The 18,372-nt window shown below is 35.8% G+C and overlaps 1 protein-coding gene across 1 annotated transcript in view; it reads left to right on the top strand.

Moving 5' to 3' along the window:
- sox11a (SRY-box transcription factor 11a) overlaps nt 1–17,459 on the top strand; it is a 28,963-nt gene extending 11,504 nt beyond the window's left edge. The window contains exon 2 of the mRNA XM_067367387.1: nt 17,346–17,459. The gene's annotated coding sequence lies outside the window, so the exon portion shown is untranslated. The remainder of the gene's footprint in view (nt 1–17,345) is intronic.
- The last annotated feature ends 913 nt before the right edge of the window (nt 17,460–18,372 follow it).

Raw genomic sequence — 18,372 nt, 5'->3', positions numbered from 1 at the left:
TAGCAACATGCTAATGAAACATTTAGAAAGACAATTTACAAATATCACTAAAAATAGCATGTTATCATGGATCATATCATTTATTATTGCTCCATCTGCCATTTTTCGCTATTGTTCTTGCTTGCTTACCTAGTCTGATGATTCAGCTGTGCACAGATCCAGACGTTAATACTGCCTTTCCTTGTCTAATGCTTGAACATGGGCTGGCATATGCAAATATTGGGGTCCTACATATTAATGATCCTGACTGTTACATAACTGTCTGTGTTATGTTGAGATTCGCCTGTTCTTCGGTGGTCTTTTAAATGAATGAGATTTATATAAGAAGGAGGAAGCAATGGAGTTTGAAACTCAATGTATGTCTTTTCCATGTACTGAACTCTTGTTATTCAACTATGCCGAGGTAAATTACATTTTTGATTCTAGGGTACCTTTAATATAACTCAGATTTTTATATAACCTAGGATGGCTTGAGGGTGAGGAAATCATGGGAAAATTTTAATTTTTGGATTAATTAGCCCTTTAATAAGGTTGTGCTTAACATAGTTCTTTTTTAGTGAATCAAAACCATACAAGCACAACAAGTTAGCCTAATTCACAAACAAATGATTCTTATGTGCTGTTCCTTTTGAGCAAATCAAAAACACATACAGACTTAACCCCATTAATACTCACAAACTGAATTAATCTGAGTGAACTCAGTTAGTCTGAATCAACTTTCAGTGGTATATGTATAATGCACTGTATATATCACTGTAAATAGATGTTTATACATATATATTCAGTTTATTCAGACAGATTCAGATTGTTTGTGCTGTACGATTTTAGTCCACTTTAAGAAGGATCAGCTTCTAATGATTCAGACTGCACATGCTTGTGATTCACCAGAAATATCAGGTTTAAATACTCAGGTAAAATATGACTACTTTGACTGGAAACACTGGCAATTTTTAACCCTTTGAGCGGTATGGTCCCACATATGGGATTTTTATTTCAGTGCCCCTGGGCGTACGGTACCACATATGGGATTTCGAACGTTCAGCGACGTCACATAACTGCCAGATTCAAACTGTGCTTTCGCGCTCTGGTTACAAGACGGACGCGCGCAGCTCTTGTCATATATCACAGCTATGCAGTGTTTTCAGGCACATAATGTTTATTTTAAGGTTTCAGACATTTAAATATGCATAAGCACCATTAAAACAATACATTAAGCGTTTATAATTTACACATTGATGTCCGACATCAGTGGAAGCAGCAATAACAAATATAATTTGGCGACATTTAATATCAGACACACATAATGGGCCTAAGTAACTATAAAGTTTACTCTATTATTCTTCCAGTTCACCAGCCACTTACTTGCATATATTTCGGACGAAAATGATGAATTAACCTGCTGTAAATCCAACTGACAGGACTCTGTGAACTGCAGCGCAAACTAAGATGGCGGCGCCCATCTCGCATTATAGATCAAGATAAAGATCATTTATAAAGGTTTTAAAACGACAAAGCACACTCACTTACACATATTTGAGAATCGGAATATCAGATAGTTGATGACATGGTAAGCAATTTTGCGAATATTTTAAATAAAAAAGGAAAAACAAAATAATAGCGATCCATCTGTCATACAGTGTTATTGTTGCTGCATTCAGCACTCGTGACACGCAAGACGCGTCGCTATGGAAACATTAAAGGCGAACGTTCTAAAATAACGGTCGCCTTAAAAAAACTCACTCTGGGGGGACAGTTAGAATATTTTAAACTCACGATCGAAAGGGTTAAGAACCAATGCCATTCATATGAAGATTCTGATTAATCTGAAAATCAGTAAGTTACACTTTATAGTTAATGGTCAGGGCTATGTGCTGTATGCTAATGGTTTGGGGTTTATGCTAATGCTAATCACTTTGTAATGCTAGTTCTGCAGCAGTTCTCACTTAGCATGTTGTTTTGTTTTTAAAAGTGACCAATAATTAAACATTATCGACAGCACATGCCCCAGTCTTCCTGTTCTCTTCAGTACCAACAAAGCATAACATTTTAAAGCCAATTTTGAGAACTCGTCACTTTTAATAATTAATCGCTGCACAATAAACAATTCATATGCAGCACAGCCAGATCTATATCCATTATAGATATATGTAATAGTCATTAAATATAGATTTCACTTTCAGCTTTGGTTTCTAGATCTCTGACCAAACAAACAGGCAAATTATGGGAACTACGGGAGTTTAGTGTGCAGTCAAAGGATTTAGCACATCTCTGAATCGGACAGACAAGGTGATTTTATTGGTTCCCCAGAGTTTCAAGAGCAGCACAAGCCTCACAGACCATACGAAAATAACACAACGTCTGGCCGCGCTGACAGCAGACAGGTTGCCGCAGAGGGAACAAACAACACACAGGCAGAAATGCAGAGTGCAGCTGTCTGTCATTTGTGGTGACTGCTTGTTAAAGAGACCTTGAAGACATTAGGGGGGACATGTTTTTCCCTTCTTCGGTTGCACTTCCAACATGCACTGTAACCCTGTAGGCCTTGTCTATTTCGAGGGAGAACTGACGATAACTCTGCTGGATAGACACTGAGATAAAATCTTGCTAGATGGGCCGTCACAACTGGAATGTCGAAGTGGTCATGTGTTTTTGTAAATTGCACATTTGATGTCATTCTCATGCACAACTAGGTCATAAAGTGCAACTGCATGACTGTTGGCAGCAGTTTTTTAGCGCATTCAGGGTTCTGTTCTTAAAGCGTGCCAGTCTATACACTGTGCCATGTCATTGTTTGTTTACGGGCTTCACCTCGCTCACCTCGCTAGCCGTCTGCTTAGCGCAGCAGCTATTTACGGCACGCTGCGAGGAGGGGGCCACAACTGTGATCAAAAGGAGCCGCTCATTGATTTTCAAACATGCATTATGCTGCTAACATACATTATCAAAGCGAAGCGCTTGCTTGACTGTCTTCAGTGCTCAGCATGCTTAAGAAACTGGAAAGGAAAGGGTTCATACAAAGAGAGAGGGAGGAGGTCATTACTGTTATGCAGTGCCTTTTGAATTCTGTAACTTTATTCATTTTAACTTGATTATTTACACAATGTAAAGAAAATGATCTGAACAGGATGGAAAGCTAACATTTATTGCTCATTAAGGAATTGACATTTAGCTAATATGAGGATGTCAACTTGGTAATTTGTATATATATATTTCCAGTATTAATTACATGATTTCTGGTTAAATGTTAGACTCAACTATATTGTTTAAAAATTACTATATTTCTCACTTAAAGGATTAGTTCACTTTCAAATTAAAATTTCCTGATAATTTACTCACCCCCATGTCATCCAAGATGTTCATGTCTTTCTTTCTTCAGCTGAAAAGAAATTAAGTTTTTGATGAAAACATTCCAGGATTTTTCTCCATATAGTGGACTTCAATGGCCTACAAGTGTATTACTGCCCTCCACACGTCAAAGTTTGAACTAATTGTTATATACAATATGCTAGTGCAAGTATATAACAATTAGCTTAAACTTTGACCTGTGGAGGGTCAAACAAACAATGACATGGCACAGTGTATAGACTGGCACGCTTCAAGAACAGAACCCTGAATGTATGTATATATATATATATTTTTTTTTTTTTTTTTTTTTTTTTTTTTATAAAATGAGTGATGGTTTCTCTAGATAAGACCCCTATTCCTTGTCTGGTATCGTTTAAAGCCCTTTGAAGCTGCACTGAAACTGTAATTTTGACCTTCAACTGTTTGGAGGCCATTGAAGTCCACTATATGGAGAAAAATCCTGGAATGTTTTCATCAAAAACCTTAATTTCTTTTTGACTGAAGAAAGAAAGACATGAACATCTTGGATGACATGAGGGTGAGTAAATTATCAGGAAATTTTAATTTGAAAGTGAACTAAACCTTTAAAATGAACCCAAAATAGGTTGGAAATGAACATTTATTAATATGTTTTTATAATGACCATTTATTAATATGTTTAATAAATAATTAAATAATAAACATTTATTAAATTGCTTATTAATAAATGTTCACATTTAGATTATTACTGTTAGTAATTATGTGTCTGAATTTCCAGCCTATTTTGTGTTCATTTTTTTTTTTTGCCATTTTTTATCAATAGTTGAGTTAAATAAAACTGCCCAGCATGTTGGGCAAACATTTAACTCAACTACTTGGTCAAAACAACCCAATTGCTTGGTTTGTCCATATTTAACCCAAGTTGGGTTGTTTTTAACCCAGCATTTTTTTGAGTGTACTGCATTACAGGAATGACCCAATAGAGCAAAAGAGACTGGGCAAATAGAGACATTACTGAAGTCAAAGCTTGAGGTGGAACAATGAGGGTGCTGTGTAATGGGAAGTTCTTACATTGGAGAGTTGTAAAATATAGTTCTCAACATATCTTAATTAGAAAGGCTAATGCGTTAATTAAGTGTAGAGGTCGTTAGGTGCAGTCTGTGGTCTGCGGTGCAGTAAAATCATTTCTTTCTTTTTCTCGCTAATAATCCTATTACAATGGCGCTAGTAGAGAAGCTATACTTCCCTCATTCTTTAAGCTCTGGCCTCAACCATGTAATTGCTCGGCATTTAAAGCAATCTGGTCAGTGGCGACAGAAACCTGCTGTGCCCTGCAGAAGTTAATGACACTGAAAGGCAATACCAGACTGTGGGCACATGGTTTCTTGCGCTTAAACTTCCAGTTTGCCAGTCTTAACCCCAGAGGGTTTATTTCGTTCTTTATTGAGCTAATGTTTTAGAGAAGTGGGGTGGTAATGGAAGAATTGTGGTTACGTAGAATGAGTCTTATTTAGTTTGAAAGCAGCTGGATTACACCTTTTCTGTGGTTTTCACACAGAATAATGCGTCAATTTGCAGTAGCTTATTATAGATACAGATTTCCTGAGCAATTAAATGACAGTCATGTTAGTGTATAGCTCTATGGGTCTCATTCATCAGAAGTGAACCAGAGCTGATGGTGGATTGACAGGTCGCCTTGAGTTGTGGTTTCAGACCGAAAATTCATCAGCCTTAATGTCGGAAACTCATCTGGATTACTTTATGTAATGATGGAAGAAAAAAAGGCACTTCCAATTTGGGACTGGGTGATTTGAACTGAATAGCATGCATATCGCATAACCTGTGGTCAGTAATAAATAAATAATTCTGCCCAGAGATAAGTCTATTTCATGCTAAATTTACCATCTTGCTGAGTAATAGTAGCCATGCAAAAAGGCTAAGGCTTTTTTTTTTTTTTTAATGGAACTAAAGTCAATAATTTTATGATAAAAGATTTAAGTGATAATATTAGCCGTTTTTATTACTCTCCTGAATCAACATTTCATTATGTAAATATAAAAGTACACTGGTTTAATTAAAAAAAAAAGTTACATGGTTGCCTTCAAATTTTGAGTTCATTGCAATTGAAAATTTGAGTTAGTACAATGAAGGTGATTGGTTTAATCAACAGAAACTCAAAATAGTATAGTATGTTATCTGAACTACATTAATTATCTAAGTTGAACTGATAAAAGAAAAAAATGTTGTGATAACAAATCATGAAAATATTTTTTACAGTGTGTTATCAAATAAAAGTAGACTATCGCACAACTAAGCATACTACCAAAGGCAACTCTGAGATGTGTGGTCGTAACACATGAAAAACCCATATGTTCCATCTTTATGGACTAATGGTATTGTCTTTGTAAGCATGTTTTGGAGGAAGGCACATGTGCTCATAAAGGGTTGATATTGTCTCTTAGTGGGACGTCGATTGATGCTGGCGTTTACACACCAAACATTGATCGTGACCTCTTCCTGCTCTTGGTTTCTTTATTGTTTGTGGTAGTATAATAAGAATGGATTACTTGACTAACACTAATGTTGAATTAGTTACATAGTAAACCACATTACAGGGTCTAGCGGTGGATGGTTAGTGATAAAACAATAAATAATGCACAGTGTTTGTAAAATACATATTGGGTGAGTACAGCAGATAAGCCTGATATAATAGTGAAGAGTCAGATTTCTGTCTTATGCATCATTTCATGGAAATGTCAAATGATTAATAAACAAGATATACTATTTAAGTTTGTGGTTAAGATTTTATAATGTTTTTGAAAGAAGTGTCACCAAAGCTGCATTTATTTGATTACATTTCCTTTTGATTAAAAAATCTTTCTGGCCCCAAAACTTTTGAACGGTATTGTACAGTGGGTACGGAAAGTATTCAGACCCCCTTAAATGTTTCACTCTTTGTTATATTGCAGCCATTTGCTAAAATCATTTAAGTTCTTTTTTTTTTTCCTCATTAATGTACACACAGCACCCCATATTGACAGAAAAACACAGAATTATTGACATTTTTGCAGATTTATTAAAAAAGAAAAACTGAAATATCACATGGTCCTAAGTATTCAGACCCTTTGCTGTGACACTCATATATTTAACTCAGGTGCTGTCCATTTCTTCTGATCATCCTTGAGATGGTTCTACACCTTCATTTGAGTCCAGCTGTGTTTGATTATACCGATTGGACTTGATTAGGAAAGCCACACACCTGTCTATATAAGACCTTACAGCTCACAGTGCATGTCAGAGCAAATGAGAATCATGAGGTCAAAGGAACTGCCTGAAGAGCTCAGAGACAGAATTGTGGCAAGGCACAGATCTGGCCAAGGTTACAAAAAATTTCTGCTGCACTTAAGGTTCCTAAGAGCACAGTGGCCTCCATAATCCTTAAATTGAAGATGTTTGGGACGACCAGTACCCTTCCTAGGGCTGGCCGTCCGGCCAAACTGAGCTATCGGGTTAGAAGAGCCTTGGTGCGAGAGGTAAAGAAGAACCCAAAGATCACTGTGGATGAGCTCCAGAGATGCAGTCGGGAGATGGGAGAAAGTTGTAGAAAGTCAACCATCCCTGCAGCCCTCCACCAGTCGGGGCTTTATGGCAGAGTGGCCCGACGGAAGCCTCTCCTCAGTGCAAGACACATGAAAGCCTGCATGGAGTTTGCCAAGATGGTGAGAAATAAGATTCTCTGGTCTGATGAGACCAAGATAGAACTTTTTGGCCTTAATTCTAAGCAGTATGTGTGGAGAAAACCAGGCACTGCTCATCACCTGTCCAATACAGTCCCAACAGTGAAGCATGGTGGTGGCAGCATCATGCTGTGGGGGTGTTTTTCAGCTGCAGGGACAGGACGACTGGTTGCAATCGAGGGAAAGATGAATACGGCCAAGTACAGGGATATCCTGGATGAAAACCTTCTCCAGAGTGCTCAGGACCTCAGACTGGGCCGAAGGTTTACCTTCCAACAAGACAATGACCCTAAGCACACAGCTAAAATAACGAAGGAGTGGCTTCACAACAACTCTGTGACTGTTCTTGAATGGCCCAGCCAGAGCCCTGACTTAAACCCAATTGAGCATCTCTGGAGAGACCTAAAAAATGGCCGTCCACCAATGTTTACCATCCATCCTGACAGAACTGGAGAGGATCTGCAAGGAGGAATGGCAGAGGATCCCCAAATCCAGGTGTGAAAAACTTGTTTCATCTTTCCCAAAAAGACTCATGGCTGTATTAGATCAAAAGGGTGCTTCTACTAAATACTGAGCAAAGGGTCTGAATACTTAGGACCATGTGATATTTCAGTTTTTCTTTTTTAATAAATCTGCAAAAATGTCAACAATTCTGTGTTTTTCTGTCAATATGGGGTGCTGTGTGTACATTAATGAGGAAAAAAATGAACTTAAATGATTTTATCAAATGGCTACAATATAACAAAGAGTGAAAAATTTAAGGGGGTCTGAATACTTTCCGTACCCACTGTATGTCTGATGAATATGAACAATATCAGTTTATATTTCTAATATTGTTTCTGAAAACGTTCATTACCACATTTCTATATAGATATGAAGCAATTTAGATAGTAACATGAAATCTTTACATGAGAAGGAGGAGAACACAAGGGCTCATCTACAGCGTAACTGGAAGGCAGTCGGATGACTGAGAGGCTTTGCATGAAAAAGGACGAGGTCTAGAATGCTAATTGCATGAGAATGTAGTGGCTGACACAGTGTCTCTGCAGTGGCCTATCAAACAGAGCTCACATTACATGAAGAATCCCATTCAGGTGGTCATTAGACAATCAAATGGGAATAATCAGACTGGATCTCAATTACCGTTGAAGTAATTTTCATGGCAGGGCACTGGCTAAGCAGCAAAAGGGGAGAGAGGGGGAAAAAAAGATAGTGAACGACAGAGTGTGAGCTTCGCTGCTGTAAAACAACTTAAACCAGCCTTAGCTCTTAGGTGTTAGATGATCAGCCGGGTCAGGTTTGCTAGTTTTTCTTTAAGGGTTTGGGGCTCTTTCCAGCTGATCAGGCTGAGAAACTAAACAAAGTCCCTCAAATCCTGCCCTGGAGGGCCACTGTCCTGCAGAGTTTAGCTCCAACAGTGATCAAACTAACCAGAACAAGCTAATCAATGTATTCAGGATTACTAGAAAAATACAACCAATGTGTTTGATCAGGTTTGGGGCTAAACTCTGCAGGGTTATTATAGTTAAAGCTGCAGTCCGTAACTTTTTTTGGTTAAAATTATCCAAAATCAGTTTTTGAGCAAGTACATAACCATTCACTGTTCAAAACGATCTCCTTAGCTTAGCCCGATTCACAACAGTAAGCTTGTAATAATGATTTCTAATTTGAGTGGTACTGGTACACTTTAAAAAATAAAACATTGGTTCAACAACAACAACAAAAAAAATATGTTAACGTTTTCCAGTAGAATTTTTAACTTAAGCCAATTGGGAGAATGACATTAATTCAAAGCAATATTTTGAGTTGATCCAACATAATGTTTTAAGTAAGGTGAAGATGTTTTTTTTTTTGCCACAATGAAACGCATTTCTAAGTAACATGAACTTAATAATTGTCAACATGAATGCAACTATTTAAGTTGATCCAACATAATGTTTTAAGTAAGGTGAAGACACTTTTTGGACACAATAAAACACATTTCTAAGTAACATGAATTTACCAAGCACCGCTTGTCACCATGATGGTAACTCTCCAAAAATCCACATTAACACAGTAACTCTTCTAAATTAGCATAACAAAACACTAATTACTGCTAAATTTCCCTTACCATTTCCCTTACCATTGTGCAAAAAACATTATATAACACTTAATTGTTACTCTCCCTTTCAAGTGCCATGGGCAAAGCATGATGGGAAATATAAATCCCAGTCCAGTTTCACTTAACTTAAGTTCGTCTAAATTAAAAGAAGTGTTCATACAGCTCAATACAATGAAACACGTTTACACGTCATCAGATTGTATTTTACATTAACAGAACTTAAAATGAAATACATTTTTGATTAACTGAAAATGTTAAACTATGACAAGTCATGATAGTATATCGAATCAATAGGAATAATTTGTGTGTCATCCAAGCTCAATAAAATAACAATTACAAGTAAAAAGTCTAATAGCATTTCAGAACTTGATTTTTTATTTCACAACTATATATATATATATATATATATATATATATATATATATATATATATATATATATATATATATATATATATATAAGTAATGACTAAAGGTCCCCTGAATTAGTTTTTAGAGTGTAGGTTTCAGCTGGAAATTCAAGCATGCAGCCGTTCATCTTTGCTTCATTACGTCATGTCTGTTTACATAAAGAAGGAGTCCCAGCTAGTAGGCTATATCATGTGAGGGTGCTTCTTGTAGCAAAGCATTTATAGCCTTTTCTCACAGCAGCTGGAATAATTAAACTCATCATTTTGATGGCGGATTGAATGACAAATGTACAATTAGAGATTAGACAGAAATTGAAATCTAGAGGTAACGCTAATACACACTAAATACACATAGTCACGCTGTGCTGATGTTGTTAACATTAACCATTTGAGAACAAAGTATAACAATAATAATAATTTGCACGGTTTGATGTGATATGAGCTAAGCGATCATTAGATTTAATCATCATTGGCAGCGTGATTTATTGTAATGCTTTTTTTTTTTCTCAGTCAGAACAAAAGTGGCAGATTTGTTACTTGTCCTGATGACATTCTCTGGTGAAAATTATTATTTTGGTCATACTTTCAAGACGGAATCTGTGATTCCGAAGTACCTTTACAGTATCCACTGGTGCGGTGACTGATTCATCCGAGCGGAGGAGTCATGCCGATGCACAACCGACGTAGATGATAATTCCGCAAATAACTGCAATTGCATGTTTCGAACAGAGATGGCGTCAAAGAGGCAAAACTTAAGGACTGCAGCTTTAACTAAAATAAAATAAACTTTTACTAAAACAAAAAACTAAACATTTTTATTAAATGAAATAAAAATATATGTTACCAAAAAAAAATAAAAAAATCAATAATAATTGAACCAAAAACCAAGTGAACATCAGCTAGGTCAGGCTGTGAAACTAGCTAGACCAAGTGAATGCCAGCTATAAGCCAGAATAGAGATCAATTAGACAAGCTGGAAACCAACTTAGCTGGGCTGTGAGACTGATTAGAGAAGATGAACACCAATTTAATATGTTGGGAAACTAGCTAGACCAGCTAACACTAGCAAATAAGTTCAGGCTGGTTTAGGCAGTTTCTTTTTCCAACAGGGTTTCTGGAGCATACTAACTGAAATTGCCTGTGGGGAGTATGATTTTGTGAATATAAACAGAAATGAAAAATGTATACTATATGGAAAATGTCAGCTAAATATTCCTCTCCGAACCCCCATTGTTATGTTCTCTTTTTTAGTAAAGGCAAGCACAGGTGCTGTATATGTCATTTTCATATAGCGTGCCATTTACTAACACATTTTCCCAAATGGATAACTATGACTAAAAGACAGCATTGTTTCCTCGCCAATCTAAGCAGCTCCTCTAAACAAATCCTAACCAGTAGGAACAACCCAGCCCTGTTTTCACAGCAAACCATTTCCTCTGGCTCCAACCTGCAGTGGACACCTTTTAGCCTTTCCATCCTGCAGTGCAGCTCTTGATTTATGACAGGCACGGGAGACTGACCACTAAAGCCATGTAGATTTCCTGGTTCTGAAGCAAGGCACAGGCCAGTGGTAGACCACCCACCCTCACCCCCTGTCGTATTCTGCTCCAAATCAGAGGGGCTTTCATATTGTGAGGGTCAGGGCCTGTTTTATCACCTCAGGAAGGCATCTTTTAGAAGTTTCCTTCAGCATACACTTCACTTTGTTAGTGTGTCCGTTCAAACAAACAAGTAAGTTGTAAACCCACTCTTGTAAACCCACATGATGCTTTTCTTCTAAAGAATTGAGAACTATTCAAATTTTTAACTGTACAAGTTATAGGACTGTCAAACGATTAATTATCATGTATACATAAATACACAAGCATGCATGTATAAATTTAAGAAAAAATTGTTGTATGTATATATAAAATATTTATTTATATATAATATAAATTATATATATATATATATATATATATATATATATATATATATATATATATATATATATATATATATATATATATATATATATATATACACACACACATGCAAATATTACAACTATAACTAGTTATGTTAAACTAAATTAAGAAGCTTACACAGACATGGATGTCATATTTCTAGTTCATTTACTTCACAAAAACAAGCAACCGGAGTACTTTACAAGGCTGAATCAATAAGAAAGATATCAGTGCACTTAGTATGTACTTGAAGTATGTCAGGATGGAATGCATATTGTTGCAGTCTTTCAGAATAAACACAAAACATAATAAAAATAAAAATGTGTTTTTCTCATCATTTGCATTTAGTGTCACGTGTGTATGGAAGCTTGTTTCCATCACTGAATAAAAAAAATATAAAAGGTAATTGCGACTTCTTATCTCACAATTCTGACTTTTTTCTTGCCGTTGCGAGTTTATATCGCACTATTTTCTTAATATCTCACAATTCTTTTTTCAGAGAATTGTAGGTTTATATCTCGCAATTCTGACTTAATATCACACAATTCTGACTTTATAACATGCAATTCTGACTTTAAATCTCACAATTCTGACTTTGTCACGCAATTCTGACTTTATATCTCGCAATTCTGACTTTATAACACAATTCTGACTTTATAACACACAATTCTGACTTTATAACATGCAGTTCTGACTTTATATCTCGCAATTCTGACTTTATATCTCACAATTCTGACTTTGTCACGCAATTCTGACTTTATATCTCGCAATTCTGACTTTATATCTCGCAACTCTGACTTTATATCTCACAATTCTGACTTTGTCACGCAATTCTGACTTTGTCACGCAATTCTGACTTTATATCTCGCAATTCTGACTTTATAACACACAATTCTGACTTTATAACACACAATTCTGACTTTATAACACACAATTCCGACTTTATAACGCACAATTCTAACTTTATAACATGCAATTCTGACTTTAAATCTCGCAATTCTGACTTTATATCTCACAATTCTGACTTTATATCTCACAATTCTGACTTTATATCTCGCAATTCTGACTTTATATCACGCAGTTCTGACTTTATATCTCACAATTCTGACTTTATATCTCGCAATTCTGACTTTATATTTCGCAATTCTGACTTTAAATCTCACAATTCTGACTTTATATCTCACAATTCTGACTTTAAATCTCACAATTCTGACTTTATATCTCGCAATTCTGACTTTAAATCTCGCAATTCTGATTTTATATCATGCAATTCTGACTTTATAACACACAATTCTGACTATATAACATGCAATTCTGACTTTACATGTCGCAATTCTAACTTTAAATCTCACAATTCTGACTTTATATCTCGCAATTCTGATTTTATAACTCGCAATTTTGAGTTTATATCTTGCATTTGCGAGAAAAATGTCCAAATTGTGAGATAAAAAGTCGCAATTTTTATTTTTTATTTCATAGCAGAAACAAGCTTCCATGCTTCTATTTAGGAAAAATTGAATAATTATTCACCTACAAAAGTTACAACATATTATACATACATAATTACTACACATAATACAAATGTATTTATTTATTTAATCAATAAGATCATAGTAGATTACAAAAGGGGTTTTTAATTAGGATGGTGGGCTCTTGCCTCATTCTTTTCAATAGGTATACAGCCTCTGGATGCCAGTTTTTGTGTTTTTCTCAAAGTGATGAGTTTTCATGTCTTGGTGCAGCTTTCATATCTTGGCCAGCGTACAGTGACAGCTGGGTGTCTGATGACTGGCAGGGAATGTGTGATGATGGCTTTGATCTTGTTCCTCCAATTCAAGTCTTTTTAAGATCTGACTTTATGCAAGTACCTCCAGATCAGATTTTCAATATGCTTCTTACAGCTTTACATCGTCCATATATGCATACCATGTGGTTGAAGTTCATTTTCCTGTTATCACTGTAAAACTGATTTAAAACAATACGTATTGTATAAAGCACTAATATATAAATAAAGGTGACTTGACTTAAAGGTATTGCAAATATTCTATTAAAGATGCTACACCCTGGAAGACGTCTTTGAGCTGGCCTCTGGTGTTGTCCTCCAGAGGACTACTGAGTTCCTGGTGAAGGTCATTAGTGTCTTGTTGACCTTGTTTGGAGCTAGATATTCAAGGATCAATGTGTGTGGCACTGAGTCATATCTCTTGTAGTCAGTCCAGGAGGTGCTCAAGGTGGTCTTGGTTTTGGAGTCTGGGGTGATCGCTTTGGTTATCAGGAGCAGGTCATTTGAGGCTCTGGTGTCATTTTAGGTTGTAGATGTGGATGCTTATGAGAGTCACCTGCTACATTCATACATTTAGCTTATTTTAAGTCCTGCAGCAACCCTAACTTTGTTGACAGCAAATGCAAATTTCTGTAGAGTTTCAGAGGGAAATGTTTATTTAGGCTCCTTTTTTTTTTTTTTTTTTTAATCAAAAATACAGTAAGAACAGAAATAATTGGAGAAATGACTGCTGAAAATTCTGAAAATAATATTTCACAGTCTTCAGTGTCACATGATCATTTAGAAATCATTGTAGTATGCTGATTTGGAACACAATGCCTCTCATGGATAAAATTGGTACAATTAGTACAAATGTAATTAAATTAATGAATATTACAGCATTTTAACATTTTTGAAAATATATACTGAGTTACTGAAACAATCTTTCTCATAGAATACACTTATCTGTTCACAACGAGTTGACAGTTTGAATGTTCTTGTTTCCTTTTATTTATTTTAAAGATCTGAGGTGAATTGTCCATTGTTGCTTTCTGTAGGCTACGACTATGAAAGACACAAAATGATATTCAAACTCCGATTAGACACTTTTAACATTAAATAAAGCACATAAACTGTAGACTTACCTGAGATTATCATTATCATACTTGTGTTGTTTCAGTTGCAGAAAAATAGAAACCGTTTCAAAAATAGAATCATTGCCATCGCGGATATCGCGTGTCGCGGCGAAGCGTCGTGTTTGCTTAGGACACGGTATAAGTCAGCATTAATTTAAACAAAAATACATTGAACAAAAGATTAAACATGTTTATTTTGGAATTTTGATGGTTTAAACAATATTTAAAAAAAAAAAAATGTAGTTTTTTTGCGATATGGTCTTTTTTTTTGTTGTTGTTTTTTGCTATGAACTTGACAGGAGTTTTCATCTTGTGGATGGCCAGGTTTTGGCTCTAATAACAGTTTATGTTGTTGTTGTTGTGGTTGGGATCGCACATAGAATTGCAAGCATACCATTAGCTTGCCTTTGTTTAGAAGGCTCAATTTTGTGTATTTCTTATCATACCAGACCATGTAGGGTATCTGTCAGATGCTCTGGTCTTGGATCACATTGTTCCCTCTCAGTGTAATCATGCAGCAGATCTGTGATATGAAAAGTTGAGTACAATTTAAAAGATTCTCAACTGTTTTAGGAATTGTAAGGGAATTTCTCAGAAGTCAAAGATTCTCACGTCTGGTTAATAAGTCTGTTCTTTGTGGTGCTGCTTATCCAGCCTCAGCTGGTGTCCTGGGCCTTTTGGCACCTTATTCAGCCTCCAATCCCCACACAACTTTCTCTCTCTTCATACTGCAGTCACACACACACTCTTTGGGCCGGATAAGCCAAGCTTCTACCGCTTCCCACACACTCCCCTGTCGATACTCCAAAGCTGTTCAAAGGCTCAACAAAAGACAGATTGAGGAGGCACAGACCCATAGTCAAGGCCTCAGGACTTGAGACAGTGGGGAGAGATTCATCTTCACATTTGGTTTAGGATTTGTTTCTGGGTTTGAATCTCTATTGCTTAAACTAATGGCTATTGGTTGGGTAATTACTTACACAATGGAAGGATAACAAGTGAAATCTGGGAGGTAATGTCCTTGTCTTGAGCATAAATAGCAGAAGGGAATCATAACATTCAAAATGGTGGCTGTGGAAATGGATGTCCCACCTTTCAGGCTGTGGAGCCAATAATCTTTTCGATTAAACACAGCGTGTTTCGAAGGCCTCAGAGACTTACTTACATTAAAGTGACTTTGTCTTGTCTGTGAGGGTCAAGGCATACTGACAACTTCTTGTATGCATCCTTTTTTTACATCGTCTAGCAAAAGAGCAGAAAAACCTTGAGCACAAAAATATTTTTATAATGTCATCATCCAAAGGGTTGCAGTACACAAACATGGATCTAGCCCACAGGCTTCTTTGGTCTTCATCGATCTGTCTGGTTTTCTTCATCTCTTGCATCACAGTGGCTGTATTTATGACGGACAGCGGCATTTCATTCTGGGTCCATGTAGCCTGTAATCCCACCGTGTCATAGTTAGATCACTCAAGTGTTATATACTAAGAATACTCAGTATTCATTTTTTAAAAAAATGTCATTTACTGTAAATGCAAATTGAATTTTGTCAATATTTCATCATATTCATTCATTTTAGTCCATTTGAATGAAATACCAAATCATTTTAGTCAATGTCAGTCAATAAACTGTAACCAGACTTTCAAAAATTAATACTTTTGATTCAGCAAGGACAATTTATAACATTACAAAATACATTTTATTTCAAATAAACGCTGAACTTTCTATTAATCGATTTCCCCAAAAATATTAAGCACAACTGTTTTCAAGATTGATAAGAAGAAATGTTTCTTGAGCACAAAATCAGCATATTAGAATGATTTCTGATTTCTGAAGGATCATGAAAACATTATTAAAGTATCATGAATGTGTGAATATTTCCATATTATAATTTGTTTGACAAAATTAACACAGCTGAAGTGATTCTTGTTCTGTATATTTATGGCCTTGTGACTGAACGTCTAAGATGTTGCTTCCTAAAATAGTCCATTTCTGGAACCTTAGAAGTCATCTCCTATTGCGGAACATTACCTGATGAGACACACTATAATTGTTTCCGCTTCTCCCTCGATTACTGATTTCTCTCTCTCTCTCTCTCTCTCTCTCTCTCTCTCTCTCTCTCTCTCTCTCTCTCTCTCTCTCTCTCTCTCTCTCGTTGTTCCAGCAGAAGAGCTGTAGTCTCCTCTCTGATCATTATGAGACAATTATTGCTGCAGACAGTAGCGCTAGACATAATCATTTTGTTGTGCCGTTTTGCCTTTTTCACAGTGTTATTTTCCCTTACATTTAACAGTGAACTGCATTTAGTGTCAGATTGATGGTAGCTTGGAAAAATCCGCATACAGTCCTGAGTTTATAGTTTGAGTTTAAGCTTTACATAATAAGATTCAGGTATTTACTGATAAGGAGTTAAAGTTGGCATGAAAGGGAAGTTTTCTTTCCTGTTCTGATGGATATAAATATTTGAGTGAAATGGCTTGTTGAACAAGAAAAAAATGCAGGACGGAACTTGATTTTGTCCATGGGGAATTGATTGGATAATTGTGATTTGCTATTGGTCGATCTCATGTGAGTGACAGGTTGCCCCGCCCTCACACCAGTAAAAACATCATCAGAGAAGAGATGAGAAGACACTGCAAGAGGGAGGGGAAGTTGTTTGATTAAATATTATTAGGGAATATGAATAAAAAAATATATGCACAGATAAATCTTTTTATACTGATTACAGCATTTTGTTCTATAAAAATAGGAATTGTCAAAGTATTCAAAATGTATTCAAAAGCCCATACATACTGTAGTCTTACAGTGACATTAAGATCTATAATACTCTGTCTAGTATAATAACAATGTTTTCAATAAACCCTTGAGAAATATGCATTAAAATAATGGGCTCTCTTGTTAATTATCTTATGTTCCATTTTTTGTTTCAGGTGAACTGCTCTTCTTTCAATTGGCAACCAGCCAAGCTGTTGAAAGTGGTCCTAAAACTAATCTAATCAATTTATGATGTCATTTTTCACAACTTTCCCATCCACATACTAAATAAATCAGACATCCAAGAATTACAGGCATACTCAAAATGTTGTCATTTTAAATATTCTTTATATTTAAAGCAAATTAACATTTATATCCAGCAAACTAACATGTCTGGCTAGAAAATGAATCCTGGCATTTACCTTGCCTAAAACTTTTAAGGCTATGTTTGTACCACTTAAATTAGTGTCAAGCCTCACATTCACACACAGCTTGCATATCATTTATAGATAATAAAAACAGAAGAGGGTCAAGTACATGACACTGGGGGACTCAGCTGTGTTTTTTTTTTTTTTTTTGTAATTATTTGTTAAATTTACTAGCATTTCCTGAGTTAAAATTGTATAAGTCATATATATATATATATATATATATATATATATATATATATATATATATATATATATATATATATATATATATATATATATATATATATATATATATAAATATTTTTTTGTTTGTTTGTTTTGTTTTGTTTTTTGTTTCAGTGAATATACCTTATTACTCCATCCATCCTTTGTGATATAAACATAATGCATGGTGTTTTATATATTCTCTCTGGTGTCATAGAGCTTGTGTTCGAGTACAACATCCTGTCAGCCTTAATGCACCCCCTTGACTGCATGTCATCACTCTCACGATTGCCCCGAGTGCTTCATGACAACATCAGCCAGACACTACATTCAATCTCACAGACCTCACTAATAACATGCTTAGTGGGCATATGGCCAAATCACACACACACACAAAAAGATGATGCAGGATCGCTTGTACCCACTATTTCCCCTCCATTTATGTTTTTATAGGACACCTTTATAAGAGAGTCGCCTGTTCTGGGCTGTAGTTTTATTAAGCACCCATGTGCAGAGATGGAGAGGTGGGTGTGGCCTCCAGCCTCATGAATGAAATTGCAAACCTAAG

This window comes from Chanodichthys erythropterus, chromosome 18 (genome assembly GCF_024489055.1).
Source record: "Chanodichthys erythropterus isolate Z2021 chromosome 18, ASM2448905v1, whole genome shotgun sequence".
Classification (NCBI taxonomy): Eukaryota; Metazoa; Chordata; class Actinopteri; order Cypriniformes; family Xenocyprididae; genus Chanodichthys; species Chanodichthys erythropterus.
This window is presented reverse-complemented; position numbering and strand designations above follow the sequence as displayed.